The sequence below is a fragment of the Gymnoscopelus microlampas genome (assembly GCF_963454915.1).
Source record: "Gymnoscopelus microlampas genome assembly, chromosome: 15".
Taxonomy (NCBI): Eukaryota; Metazoa; Chordata; class Actinopteri; order Myctophiformes; family Myctophidae; genus Gymnoscopelus; species Gymnoscopelus microlampas.
In genome coordinates this window covers 570,959-585,505 of record NC_139952.1, presented here as the reverse complement: position 1 = coordinate 585,505, position 14,547 = coordinate 570,959, and the positions used below count along the sequence as shown (strand labels likewise).

Here is a 14,547-nt window from a genome sequence, read left to right as displayed (position 1 = left end):
ATTTTTTTTTACATTTTTTCTTATTTTTTATTTTTACTTTTTCCACACAGAACCAGGAGATAACATGCATACAAACTGGCTCAATAGCGCCCCGTGCCAAACAGGACAATGTGGTATTGCAGGTGAAAGTGCTTTATAAGCCAGAGAGAAGTTAGTTGGAATGAGTATATCTGAGGCTTGATTTAGGCTCAAACCTTTTGAAAAACGTTTGAGGGACATAAACAATATGATATCAAATATTATTATTATTTTTTAAATTCATGGTGTAGCTCCTTTAAGCTAGAGGGGGGGGGGGGTTGAAGCAAAGGACGCGCTTGTGTTGTTGTTGTGGCAATGCAGAGATGCGGAGATTTCAATGGCGGCCGCTTCGTGTTGTTTCGGCTGTGCCCGTGGGCGTTCGGTGTCGGTGGTGCGCACGGTAAACGGTATGAAACTGTTTCCCCTTCCGTTGTGGGCGTAATGTGGTGAGTGGAATTAATTATGTTGGGACGTGGAAAATGTGTAGTGAGCAATGTGACGTTGGCTAATGCACACGTAAATTCAGCGCGCACGTTGTCGCTAGTGTGTTGGCGAGACGTGGTGTGTAGTTGTTGTGTTTAGTCGAAATCAGTGCTGTGGGTATGGCTTCAGCGGCGAGGCGGAAGTCAATCCTCGTTTATATAAGTAGATGTATTTCCCATCAGTGGTGGGAAAGGTACTCACATTTTGTACTTAAGTAAAAGTATCAATACTGTAATGTAGAAATACTCATATCAAAATGTACTTAAAGTACCAAAAGAAGAAAGTAGTCTTTATGCAGAATGTCCTGTTTCACATATCTTTATGTATAAAATGTATTGAAATCTTTTGAAAATAGCAGATCTACAAGCTCACAACGCATCGCGACACGTTGTCAGCTTGTAGATATGCCAAAGTTTAAATTAGGGCTGAAGTGGTTAATGGATGTTTTGTAATAATAACTCAAATCTACAAAGTAACTAGTAACTAAAGTTTTCAAATAATTGTAGTGGAGTAAAAGTACAATATTTGCCTCTGAGATGTAGTGGAGTAGAAGTAAAGGTACTGAAAACTGGAAATACTATATATATATATATATATATATATATATATATATATATATATATACCATTTCAGTGGTGGAAAGTAATTAATATATATATTAATCGATTCTTTGTGAATTTACCCCAGAGAGTGGTAAAAAAGTCAACATGACACCGTTATGGTCAATTCCACTGTAATTCTGAGCAATAGACATCACAATAAACATTGGAACAACGTAAAAATGATGCTTCATACTTTATAGCAAGACATGTTGTTTTTCCTCCTGTCAGCACAAGGCTTTAAAAAAGATGAATCGAAAGAGAGAAAATAAGAGACATTCATTGTCCATAATATGTATGTAGCTCAGTGGTTCACAAGCGTTTTAGCTTTGGAGCACACTTTCTTACACACTTGCACTTGCACACGCACGCACGCGCACACACACACACACACACACACACACACACACACACACACACACACACACACACACACACACACACACACACACACACACAAAAAGCCGATCTACAAGCTCACAACGTGTCACACATTGAGCTCGTAGTTTTTTTTGCTATTTTTAAAACTTTTTTGTTGCTATTTATTAAACTTCATCTTGAAAAATGACTTCAGAATATGTTTGACAATATAATATGACTTACAATGTGATGATAGAGAGAGAAACATGGAATGTAGGCTATATCTCAAGTTGTTCAATTGGATTATCAGCGGTTAGTAACAACTGGCGCAAGGAATTAATAACAAGTAAGACGCGCGAACGCGGGAAGCGAACGCAGCTTGAAAATAACAATAAGAAGAATAGAAAGGAATGAGCAATTGTAGAGAAGTGGGTGGTACAGTTAAATTAGTGAGAACAGGGCCGCCACAAGAAGGCTCCATACCGCTAGCCCCATTTTTTTATATTTTTTTAAATTGTTATGTTTGTTTGTGGTGTGTTATTTTTAGCGGCGCTAGCCGCTCTGATCCTGCTCTATACCTGACTTTGTCCGTGTTCACCGTCAGCGTTCTGATTGGTCAGACCCGTCAACGTTCTGATTGGTCAGACCCGTCAACTGCTCTATACCTGACTTTGTCCGTGTTCACCGTCAACGTTCTGATTGGTCAGACCCGTCAACGTTCTGATTGGTCAGACCCGTCAACAAAGTGATTGGTCAAGCTTCACGTGACACATGGCTATAAACACATTATAAACACATATCGATGACAAAATGTATCAAAGGCGCCGCTACCTTCACACAGGGTGTGATTTTTTTTTGTAAATGTTTTTTGTCTTTGTAGTTTTTGAAATGTGTTTGGTTTAGACATGTTGCAGGCTGTTGTGCATTTTAATCAGAGCATTGTCTACATTCCTGCGTTCTTCATGGCCCTTTGCCTTGTTGATTTTCTCAAATCTGGCCCATGTGTTGCTACTAATGTCCACATGGGGGCACGGCTGCACACAGGCAGTGCACACAATACTGCACACAGACAGACAGACACACAACCCGAGCACGGTTGCATAGTAAGCTCCACTTCCTTCCGCTGCGTTCGCAATCAGACTTTGAAAATTACAGACAGAGAGAGTTTGAATGACAGAATAATGTGCGATCGTGCATCCTGCGCAGTGCACACGTTACAAAGCATTTTAACCGTCCGACCAGCGCATTCCCAGTGGGCGCTCGTTGTCTGCCGTGGGTGCAGAGCCCTGGGTGATCGGAGCCTGCTTATTTTGCTTATTAAACGCATAATTTTATTAAGACATGACAGCAATATGGAAAAAACTTAAACATCTCAATTAACCAATTTAGACCTGAAGCCAATTCTAAAAACGCCATCTAAATCCTGCACTAGGTTTTCTGAAAAACTTTAAAAACTAAAATCTTGGCTTCTGGGGGGCCCTAGAACAAATCTTTTTTCATGTCAAGTTATATGTATTTGGCCGCTGACCCCCATCTCAAAATATGTTGTTCCAGGGACCCCCCCAGGAGCAAAGATTTGAGTTAACAATGTTCCCTTTAACAAATATATATAATAAAAGATGCGCATAAATTCTCGCGCAAAAAAAGCAGATATACAAGCTTGTAGCGCGGCACACTATGAGCTTGTATATCTGCTATTTTTGAATAGCCAAAGTATAAAAATAATGGTTAAAGTGGTTGCACAGATGCGTTCCAGATCTGAATGGGTTAATTGCTTGCAACCAACATACATAGAAGGTTAAAAAGGCAATCGAAGACACTGTCATGCGTAAATGATAATTATTTTACAGTAATATATTACTTAGTAAATACCAAAATGACCAAACTGAGTGTTGTGCAGTGCAGCAGTTGTTGAGGCAGGTTTGCAGCAGCATTTTTGCCTGGCTGCCCTGAAAGCAGGTACGAATGAATGGGTGTAAGAGCTGATGAAATCCATGGAAATATCTTGGCTGTTGGGCAGAAACCTCCTATCTCCATGTTTCAACTTAAAAAAATAAAAAATAAAATTGTAAATCAATGCCCTACTTCGTCGCACACAAGTAGTGAAAATAGTAGATCTACAAGGTCACAAGGCGTTGCGATGACCTTGTAGATCCGTTATTTTCACTACACACACACACACACACACACACACACACACACACACACACACACACACACACACACACACACACACACACACACACACACACACACACACACACACACACACACACACACACACACACACCACTGTCTGTGCTTCTTAGCTTTGTCTACAAAGTGAAATTCGCCCCAAAATGCACAAGGAGATGTGACCTTTTCGAGGGCGTGTCTGCTGTCTAGACCAGTGGTTTCCAACCTCTCTTACCTTGGAACCGCCCCTTTCTTACATCTGATACGTGCTGAGACCAGTGGTGGAAAGTAACTAAGTACATGTACTTAAGTCAAATTTTGAGGTATTTGTACTTTCCAATTTCCAATACTTTTACTTCTACTCCACTACATCTCGGATCCAAACATTGTACTTTTACTCCACTACATTTATTTGAAAACTTTAGTTACTAGTTACTTTGTAGATTTTGATTAAAGGTAGGGTAAGTGATTTTCTTTGGTTAAAATAAGTGTTAAATAGCTCTATATTTTTTATAGTACTCATTGCTATAGACTCTATAGCAATGAGTCACTCTACTCTATAGTATAGAGTGTTTGTTCAGTAAAAGGAGTCTCCTTGTCTCTCCAGTTCTTTATAAAACAGAAAATGCATTTTTGTTTCAGTTTCATTTTCATTTCCAATTTTATCCAATCAGGATCGAGAACTCAATCAGGATATAGATTAAACAAGTGAAATTGGAAGTGATGACACTAAGAAATGAGCAGGCCAAATTGGAACTGGAACACTATAAAATAAAGTTTAAAAATGGGTACTTTCTCCTGATTGGCTGAGATTCTGACACCTACCGTAAAATGTATTTTCTGTTTATTAAAGAGCTGGAGAGACGGGGAGACTCCTGTTACTGAACATACACTCTATAGCAATGATTACTATCAGAATATAGTGCTTTAACCTTTTAACAAAATACTTTTTGTTTTAACCCACAAATATCACTTACCCTACCTTTAATATTACAAAACCTACATTAACCACTTCAGCTCTGTATACATTTCGTCCATTTGAAAATAGCCGATCTACAAGCTCGCAATGCGACGCATTGTGAGCTTGTAGATCTGCTATTTTCAAAAGATTTTTATACAGAAAACTTGAAATGGGACATTCTGTATAATGAGTACTTTTACTTTTGGTACTTTAAGTACATTTTGATGCCAATACTTTTGAGCTTATATACAAGTACGTTTTGAATTCCGGACTTTTTACTTGTAATGGAGTATTTCTACATTGCAGTATTGATACTTTTACCACTACTGGCTGAGACACACGCTAGAGACTGAGACACAGCTCTAGAGCAGGGGTCTTCAACAGGGGGTCCGGGACCCCTAGGGGATCCTCAGAGTTACTATATCTTTGTGTGATAGGGTTTACTTTAAGTACATTTTGATGCCAATACTTTTCTACTTATATTCAAGTACATTTTGAATTCCGGACTTTCTACTTTGTAATGGAGTATTTCTACATTACAGTATTGATACTTTTACCCCTAGGGGATCCTCAGAGTTACTATATCTTTGTGTGATAGGGTTTATTTTTTACGTTAACCACTTGAACGCTATAGCATCGCTATTCTGAGGGGAACTTATAGCAGATCTACAAGCTAGATCGGCTATTATCGGTAAAGAGGTTTGGTGTAGACTAGAGGGGTAAAAAAAGAAGACCAGGTACAGAGTGAAAGGCCAAGTTTACGAAGTATTGACGGTTAACTGTCTGAAAAGGCACATTAACATGAATCCAACACTGATGATAGTGCTGTCTACAAGTCTATGAAGCTATCTATGAAGTCTATGAAAAAGTTTAATCTGCAACACAATGTAGTGGGGGGTCCCTGATTCATCTCTCTTTCTCGATTTGATTGTGCAACATCACCACATCTGTATTAGAGCCTTTAGTCACAGTTTTGGAGAGTCCTAGATGACCATTTGAGGCATTTTTTTTATTATATTTTGATACAAACAACATCTTATTAATCCATTAAGACCGGGAACGCATCTCTGTCGTTTTAGATTTCTTTGGCAAGCTCATAGCAAGCTCAAGATCATAGCGCGGCACCGGGTGCCGTGCTATGAGCTTGTAGATCTGCTATTTTTTAAAATAAATCGTGAAAATGTGTGCAAATCTTTGAATATCTACATACATTTGTAACTGAAATCTGCTTCTGGGGGTCTCTGGAACAAAATATTTTGAGATGGGTGTCCGCGGACAAATACATATCATTGGGTCCTTCACATGAAAAAGTCTGAGAACCACTGATTCAATTCAATCTTTATTTCAGACCCAGGAAGATCCATATCACAAGAATACAACACCACACAATAATATATAGCAACATAAATAAAAAACTAAACAAAACAAAAACTGCTTGGATTTAGAAGACATTTGTAGAATCCCCCAGAAGAAAAGATTTGAGTTAAAAATGTTCGCTATAAAAAACAAAAAATGTCACGATTTTTCCAAACAACTCTGTGCCGCGCAATGAGCTTGTAGATCTGCTATTTTTGAATAGCTAAAGTATAAAATGTGGTTATAGCTAAAAAATCTAAAATGACACAGTATGCGTTCCTGGTCTTAATGGGTGTGTGTGTGTGTGTGTGTGTGTGTGTGTGTGTGTGTGTGTGTGTGTGTGTGTGTGTGTGTGTGTGTGTGTGTGTGTGTGTGTGTGTGTGTGTGTGTGTGAATGCAATGCACATTGCAAAGCGCACATTGCAAAGTGGTTCAAATCAGGACAGCATCAACTGCGTATTCGGCGATACCGATTTAGTCAAAAAGTAGACAAATAGTGACCAAAATATGTATCATATATATATATGGGTCATATGTATCAGCCACACTGATATATGGGTGAGGCTCTAATCTTTATATTTATTTTGATTGAAACACATCAGCAATTATCGCTAGAAGGATGGAAGATATTGTCTTGGACATGATAGATCCTGACCAAACAGGCTTTGTCAAAGAAAGACAAACACAAGATAATAATATAGCTGCAAGCAGCAATAAACGGGTTCGAGGCATGATAGGCAAAAAGCGATATGGAACAATAGCACAATAAGACATAAAAACAGAATGGATTGAATGGATTGAACTTGAGACAAAGCAGCCCATGCAACTAACAAATGAGCATTCTCAATAGCTGAGCAGAGTGCTGAGGGATGGTGGCTAGCAATCCAGGGTTAAGGACCTCACTCATGGACACCTCAACCCATGGCCATAGACAGGAATCGAATGTTCAACCTTCGGACTCACAGGCTGTCACCAGGCCTGGAATTTCGTCATTTTAGGGGCAAGGCCACTTGGCCTTTGGTGTTGTAATTTTTTGGAGGGCACAAAGGCCAAATGCCAGGGCAGGAAGGCCATCCAAAAAAAAATAAGTTTTTTAAGTACAAAAACTTAAAAAAAAAAAAAAAAAAAAAAAGTCCACGGAAATAATGCATTTAACTTGAAGGTTAAGGATGATTGTATTTTAATATATTATAAGAATTGTATAACTATCTGTGAAATATAACCCATTTATTTCACAAAATAATGTGTTGGCAAATGACCAATATTTGGTTATATAGGTCTCAATATGTCACATTCAGCCCTGGACTTCATTGACTGAAGTAGGGGTCACATTAATCACATTAGATTCACAGATTAGGGGTCTTCAACCTTTTCAGGCCAGGGACCCCCAAACTGATGGGGTGATGGAGCAGGGACCCCCTACCTCGTAGGGTAGGTAGGGGGTAGGCTACTATATATATATCATATATTTATGTATAAAATTGTGTTTTATATAAATACACATGAAATAATTGCCTGCTCCTACGCACAGGTTGACCCAGTAGGTGTGCAAAAGGACCTTTCTCAGGGGCGTCAATTGGGTATGGCCATACCTTGGCTCCAAAAAAAAAAAGAGAAATAAAATCATGAATAGTAGCCTAATGCAGGTGTAAGACCATTGTGTTTGCATTGTGTTATAGGTATAATGCATAGTTTCTATGCATTTCAGGGGTTTTGGGGGGGTTGACCCCCTAAAAAAAAAGGATAGCCTAGATGTCCCTTATTTTAATCTCTGGGAGTTGGCAACCCTAACCTTGCCATACCTTAGCTTTTGCTGAACTGACACCACTGATCTTCCTCTACAAAATATGTATAAACATACCATGTTATTGTGCATTCATTACTAAGCCATTAAAATATGTCATGTTATGTTTAAAGACAAATTTACATTTTTGAAAAAAAAAAGAATGAAAAAAAGTTTTTAAAGTTTTTAAAAACAAAATATTTTTTAATCAAACAACAATTTCGCGGACCCCCTGCAGTACCTTCGCGGACCCCCTGCAGTACCTTCGTGGGCCCCCTAGGGGTCACGGACCCCCTGTTGAAGACCTCTGGTAGAGATTTTGTCTTTTCCCCACAAGTTATTTTCATTCAAATGAAATGTGATTGAACTTGCACTAATAATGATTTTAGTTGATTTTTCACTCTTTAAAATATAGTATTTCTTAATTATTAATAATTACAGCTTGTAGATTGGCTATGTTCACGATTTTAAATTGTTTTTAAATAATAATAAAAAAGGAACATACAAGATTTCCACCCCACAGCCATAATATATAGCCAATATATGGTTCTGTATGAGTCCGTTTTTGCAGATTTCATTCTAATTGGCTACTATGCCTGCATATGAATTTCATGAGCCTGGGTAGGTCACCCTGGCTTGGCGGAGATATGCCCTGTTGCGCACACTCCACACACTGCGCTGCAGGTGAAAGTAATTCACTTAACGAGGGCTGTGTTGCGCACCAACAAACGGACTAAAACTGTCACATTCTAGCTGTTGAAATAAACTTCCCAATTAGAACATTGTTGACAAACGAACAGATATTATGGATGTGGTTTGCAAAAGGAATATATATTTCTTGTCCATCAGAGCGGTGAGGTCACTCTTTTGTATGATATTGATAGCCTAAACTTTTAATTTGTCTGCAGTTATTCTGTTGCTTGCTTTATATTAAGACTCATAATTTGGGGATTTCGCTGTATTTTATTAGACGTATTCATCTATATTTTGCTGTTGAAAAAAACATCGGGGCACATCGGTCTGTAGGACTACGGAATCCTCTCTCTCTCTCTCAGGCTAGAAATCAAACCTACCATTCAACAGGCTGCGTTAGATTTATCTCCGGTTTGGCCCGGTAATGCTTTTGTGTCTATTACACGGTGTTGCGGGATTCCGAAGGTTCATAGGAGGCTCAAAATCAAACCTACCTACCACTGTGCATGTTGTAGCTGCGCAGCTCAACCAAAGGGACTGGTGTCTAAAAAAAACGTATTGACAGGAAAATCGCGCAGAGGAAAAACTGTTAAATCAGTTTCTGGGCGCAGCTGGGGCACCACGGCCACTGTGGCCGTGAAGGCATGTCATTATTCGAGGGGCACACGGCCAATGAGAGGGGCAACGACGGCCATGGCCGCCGTGGCCGCCGTGAAATTCCTGCCCTGGCTGTCACACTAGTGATTGAGCTAGGATAAAGAGAATTCCTTTTAACAGGTCGTTCATGAAAGTCCTTGCGGTCTTGTTTCCAATGAGAACCTGTGAGCAATTAGGGGTTAAGAGTCTTGCTCAGGGACAAATTTCATTTCATCGACACATATGCTGGCCTGGCCTTGAATCGAACCTGGGGCAACCAGGGCCTCTGGCTCCCTAGGCGGGCTCACTAACCACTCAGCTATGGCAGACCCCTCATGGCTAAGGCTTCATCCAGCCTCACGGTGTCTGTTGAAGATCATAGACTCTTTAACCTGACGCTACCAGATCCAAACAGCTTGCTCCACACCTGGTTACTCAATACCGCCACCTCTGGCAGGGTCAGGTTATAGACTCTTGCCTTCTGCCATGAACCGAGCCCCTGCTTCACTAAAACTAAGATCAGTGGTTCACAAAGCATTTATCAATAGAGAAATGTGATGTCTCCTCTGTACCAAAACTAGTGAAAGTAGCCGATCTACAAGCTCACAAAGCGCTGCTATCCAAAAAGTTGTGAGCTTGTAGATCGGCTATTTTCACAAGGAAATAGGTTATACATTGTAAATAACTACTCTCAAAAAGGCATTTCATGTTATCTTTAAAAATTGCATATGCATTAATTAACACTAGTCCATACCCGGTCGACGCATTCCGTGGGGGGATATGCGCACATGATCTGGCAACCCGGGAGGCAGGGCCATCCCACAGCTGGGCAGCCCCTAACCATGGCGACATTCTTTTACACAAAAACGCTAATAAACAGCTGAGATTTGGTGAAATCGACAGGCTTCGCCGACCCCAGGACAGAGGGCTCTCCAGTAGAATTGTTACTGCTGCTGCTGCTGCCAAGCAGAACTGAAGGACAGGCAGGGTATATATATATCAGGCCACTAATGAGTTGTGAGTGAAGACAGGTGTGATTGGCGATGAGTGAGAGCAGGTGAGAGGGGTGGATCCAATCCATGGGAATAGGGGGAAGGTTGCTGACTAGATGACTCTTTTCTGCACCCACCCTCACTAACCTTAAAGGAGCACTTCACCCCTGGAAGAAGTCCCAGTCACTCAATGTTAATAATATTTGTAGTAGATAACAGTAGCAAAATTTCAAATATGCACCCTATGGCCAGAAAAATATAGAAGTCTGTGTGTTTGACTGGATGACTGGGGTTTGGCTGCATTACTACAATGACCACAATGCTTTGGGGCACTGCACTTCCTTGTGGGGAGGAGGCTGTGTGGGGGCGTGGTCTACATTGTAACTTTCCCCTCCCAGTTCTCACTACAATATCAACAACAACACATACAGCACATTGGCAAGTGTTGCCACGTCTGCTTATTATAAGCGGCTGGTTTCTAAAATGTTGTTGATATTTGGGGTTGTTTCCAAATGTTTTGATTGTTGTTTAAACCAGTGGTTCTCAAACATGTTCATGTACTTTTCCACGGACCCTCATCTGTGCACTGCGCGCCAACATATTTGCCAGGGAGACACTACCAAAAATGTGTTGTTAAAATGTTTAAAAAATATTCCACATTTTGCACTTTTTTCCCCTCAAGATTTTTTGGAAAATAGCAGATCTACAAGCTCACACTGCGTCACATCGTTACACGTTGTGAGCTTGTAGATCGGCATTTTTCAAATAGCCCATGTCTAGGTTTAAAGTGCTCTTGGCTTAGGTATTTTCTTTTGGGCTTGTTTTCATATACCTGGTTGCTTATTTCTCTCACAAGATCTGGCAACACTGAATGCTTTAGAATGATGAATGTTACGTTACGACTTTTTTGTCTACCTTTGGATCACAAAACACGACATCGAAGCCATGTTCTTTGTTGGACCACGTGAAATCTGCCTCTGTTGAACCAGTAGGCTACAGTTGGACCATAGGCTAACAGTAACAGTCCCATCATCACCGTGTCTTTGTTGCGCCTGCAAGGTGAAACTAGTCTTGGCTGCTGTTGTATTGTGTTCTGTATTGATTTGATTGTATCTTATAGTAAACTAAATATATCATGTATAAATTAGCATAGTAACACTAAACGTGTGTGTGTGCGCGCGCGTGCATCATATTTTTTTCAACATTCCATCCCACCATGTAGACAGTCCGGTGCTGGTGACGTGACGTCCATCTTCTACTTGGGAGTCGGCCATCCATGGAGATGCGGCATAGTCAACAATATAATAATAAAACAAAACGTTTCATACTCATGTCATGTGTGACTCCGTATATCTGAGAGAGCATAATGTTTCACTGTCATTTCCAGTTATATTCTTTGGACTAAGCTAAACCGTTTCATGCTTTCAATTGGTGTACGGATAATATTAGGTTTTACTATAGCCTATTGTATCTGAGACCAGTAAAGTTGAATCCAATGTGCTGGGGTCCCCAGAAAAATAATGATTACATGTAGAAGTAAATACTAACAGAATGAACAAGAGTTTTTCACTATTATATCTGCAGGGGTGCAATGCTCAGTGGACGGGGTTGCACGCCGAGCAACCACTTATTTGCCCAGGGGGACGCGCAGGCACACGCATAGATTTAAAACTACTTTAAATTCACACTTCATCAAAGTTTACAAAGGCTCCCGACTCACGCCAGGTACATTAACATAGGAATTAGCCTATCAATTGTCCATTGTGTGACCTGTACTGTAGGTGTTAAGCGACGTGCGCGTCACGTCATTAAAATAGAGAGCAACCACTTCTCAAATGAGCATAGCATCACTGTATATCTGTAATGCTTACAGTCATGTAATTATGTAGCATTCTGGCAAATGAAAGACCATCTCCTATATCATGAAACAGTTCAAAAGAACCCTTATAGAATTGGGTGTTCATACATTTTGTCATTATAAATGCTTACACAATGTAGAATATACCATGATCAATGAGTAGAACAAGCAGTGTGTAAATGTAACCGTTTTATTTAGAAAAATAATATAAATGCTGTAGTCCCAGGTCTTCATCAGCAGTTCCATTTTTGCAGGCTGATGACCATTTTTGTCCTGTCATTGGAAAGAACACATTAGATTAGACTTGTAGTTTACATGGATATCATCCGACGTGATACCTAATTTATTCTTAGTTGCATGCGCACCGAAAATAGCAGACCTACAAGCTCACAAAGTGTTGAGTCCGCGACGCGTTGTGAGCTTGTAGATCTGCTATTTTTCGGGACCCGACGGCGTCATGTACTCAGTAGCTCTGAAACATGTCAGTCATGGCGGAGCTTCAACCTGGTATTTGCACTTTCTACATGTACAGACCTACATCTACATAAACGTTCAGATTTCAAATATAAAGTCCTGACCTCATGCCACGGATGTTACAATTTGAATCGGGTGGGTCTAAGTACCAGTATCTTCCGTATTGTTTAATAAAAAGCATTTTAATCCAATCGGTGGCCATTTTCTCCTTATGCTTTCAATTACGCGACCCTATCGGTTGGGATGTGTATTGCACTCATACATTATACATCTGTGAGAAAATGGCCACCGTTCGGATTTAAATGTTTTTTATTGAACAATACGGAAGATATACGGGTACTTAGACCCACCCGATTGCAATTGTAACATCCGTGGCAACGGGGTAATAACTTTATATTTGAAATCTGACCGTTTATGTAGATGAACGGGCTGTAAATTGAAAAAGTGACAAAACCAGGTTGAAGTTCCGCCATGACCGTCATGTTTCAGGGCTACAGTCAAAGTAAACAATAACTTTACATATGCACGCCATGGCTCCACAAATACGATAATAAAAGATTGATGCCAGCACTCAAGTTGTGTGAATGAATGAATAAGATAGACAAGCTACTGTGTATGTTCCACCAAGAATCATCCCAGACGCGTTGTTGCTGCTCTTCGTCTGCTGCAGCTGCTGCCCTTGTCCCCGCGCTGCGGTTGTTCTTCGGTGTACTCGGGTTCAAATAAGTAACCCTGCTGTATTTCTGACTCCGAGATAACGTAAAAATAGTCATCTTCCTCCATGGATTGGTCGGACTTTCATATGTTTGGAGACGCCATGATTGTGCAATGTGCATGTGAGGTAGCTAATGGGAGTGTCCGAGTGGGGAAAGAAGGGTGGACGAAGTGTGGGAGACACCCTCAGGGGCCGGTCCTTTGAACCATGGGGGTTGGTTTGGGTTTGAACTACACCTGTAGTCACCTGCAGTATGTAGTGCGGACATAAGGTGAGACACGGCTGAAAACGTCATTTGACGCTTTCAGCCGTGTCTCACGGATCAAAAATCTAAAAACACAGATACAACACAAAAAAAACACCAGGATCATGTTTATGGCCAATTATGGGGTCCTAGACTAGTCCTAGACTTCATAAAAATAGGATTTTTTATCAAAATCGGCGAAGTGTCCCTTTAACCTCAGTAAAACTGAACCTAACCTCAAGAAACAGTATTTGTAAAACTAAGAATTCCAAATGATGATCACCTCAACACATTGACGGGGACAGGGATCGAACCAGCGACCTACGGACTCACAGGCTGCCTCTCTAGCTAGAGATATGGCCTCCCTCATGGTGTCTGTTGATATCTATAAGTGTTTCTGTCCGTTATGAACCAAGCCTCTGTTTCGCTAACTACCCTAGATCACTGGTTCACAAAACATTTACCAATAAAGATTTTTTGTCTCCTCGAAATGGAAACTAGTGAAAATAGTAATCTACAAGCTCACAACGCGTTGCTATCTGAAAAGTTGTGAGAATGTAGATCGGCTATTTTCACAAGAAAGTATGTCATACATAAATACAACTACTCTCAAAAAAATCATTTCATGTTATTTAAAAAAAATTGCACATGTCGTAATCAACAGGGTCATGTTTTGTACAATGCAGTTTAAATGTAGCCTGCACTGAGTGAGGTTTGAACCAGGGATCTTCAGAACAAGAGGCTAACACTTTACTGATTGAGCTATTCGATTCACAGACTTCGTCAGTGAGAAAGGAGAATCCAAAGACGCTTTTTTTTAATGAAGCCAGGCCTCTACAACAAAACAAGGCAGATGGTATAGCAATCAAGCCATTGAAGCAACAGACCTGAACTGGTGAAAAAGGAGCTCACACAGATGACACAGTTTCACACAAATTGCTCAGAAATCAAGTTTCATGGCTGTCGGCCAAACGAGGCATGACTTTTACCTGTTTAATGCATTTTCAAAAAATTGCTATAGCGCCCCCCTTTGGCCAATTGGAGTAAGATTGGTTTCAATGATATTTGGAATCAGACGCGTCGCTAGGTCTCTACTAGGTCGGGGGCTTAGCCCCGCAGGCAACGGGCACATGCACGCGCGCTGCGCGCGCGTGCATGTGCCCCTCCTCCCGCGCGCGCGATTTTTTTCGCGGATTTCGC

At 40.5% G+C, this 14,547-nt stretch overlaps 1 protein-coding gene across 2 annotated transcripts in view; it reads left to right on the top strand.

Annotated features, from left to right (window-relative positions):
• The window catches only part of smad10a (SMAD family member 10a), an 86,721-nt gene that overhangs the window by 25,044 nt on the left and 47,130 nt on the right, over positions 1 to 14,547 (top strand). The window lies entirely within an intron of this gene.